This window comes from Mastomys coucha, unplaced genomic scaffold (genome assembly GCF_008632895.1).
Source record: "Mastomys coucha isolate ucsf_1 unplaced genomic scaffold, UCSF_Mcou_1 pScaffold21, whole genome shotgun sequence".
NCBI classification, from domain to species: domain Eukaryota; kingdom Metazoa; phylum Chordata; class Mammalia; order Rodentia; family Muridae; genus Mastomys; species Mastomys coucha.
Window position 1 is genome coordinate 176,990,071 of NW_022196904.1, and position 1,277 is coordinate 176,991,347.

Sequence of the window (1,277 nt, forward strand, 5' to 3'; positions counted from 1 at the left end):
CTGTACTCCAGCAAGCCGGTATGTACAACACACAAGGCACTCATGTTTTCATAAACCCAGGCTCCAGGAACAACAGTGATCTCCCAAACTTTGCTGAGCTGTTTCATGACTTACTGTAGCTGCCAAGAATGTTCTCTCTTGCAATTAACCGTCATCAAATACCACACTGACTATCTGTCCACCAGAGGGAAGCTGGTGCTCTCGGCCACCAGGGGAGGCCTAATTATCCTTTCTGGTTTGAGTATTAGTCTTTAAAATGTTTTTGTTTTGTTTTTTTTCAAAAAGCTTTTATTTAATGCACAAGTACACGGTAGCTGTCTTCAGACACACCAGAAGAGGGCTTCAGATCCCATTACAGATGGTTGTGAGCCACAATGTATGTGGTTGCTGGGGATTGAACTCAAGACCTCTGGAAGAGGGGATGGTGAGATGGCTCAGTGTGTAAGAGCACCAACCACTCTTCCAAAGGTCTGGAGTTCAAATCCCAGCAACCACATGGTGGCTCATAACCACCCATAATGAGATCTGACTCCCTCTTCTGGTGCATCTGAAGACAACTACAGTGAATAAATCTTTGGGCAGGAGCAAGCAGGGTCCTAAAAAGTCAATTCTCAACAACCACCAGATGAGGGCTCACAACTATGTTCAGCTACAATGTGTACTCATATTCGTGAAATAAATAAATCTTTAAAAAAAAAAAAAAAGACCTCTGGAAGCAGTCAGAGCTCTTAACTGCTGAGGCATCATCTCTCCAGTCTTGAGTATTAGTTTTTATATTCTCCAGTAAATAAATTAAAAAAGATTATAAGAAACTGGAAAATGTTGAGTTTGCAACAAAAAAATAAATAAATAAATTAGAAAATTCAAATTACGGTGTACTTAGGGAAGATAATACTGACTTCAGTATCTCCCCATTCTATTTCAGAAATTGCAATTAAGATCTTCCAGCATCTTCCCTCACTATCAAAACGCCCTCGTTCTTCTCAACTGTAAATGAGAAGACAAGTCATAAAAACTAAGCCTTTCACTGACTTCTAACCACATCACAGATGCTATATACTGATATTTTCACGAACACTCCCAAGTCAGGGTACAGCAACTGGTGAAGGATGATGCTTTTCTAGGAGGCAAATGAGCCTTAAGAGGTGAAAGGAAGCTTACAGGCAAACAAAAAATAAAATAAAACTTGTAATATTATAAGCTGACTGCGCTCCTTCACGCGTAAAAACACGCCTGCGTGGGCTGATTTCTTTTCCCTTACAAGGACGGGGGGGGGG

At 40.9% G+C, this 1,277-nt stretch overlaps 1 protein-coding gene across 1 annotated transcript in view; it reads right to left on the minus strand.

The window, feature by feature from the left end:
- Oga (O-GlcNAcase) overlaps positions 1–1,277 on the minus strand; it is a 32,111-nt gene that overhangs the window by 29,362 nt on the left and 1,472 nt on the right. The window lies entirely within an intron of this gene.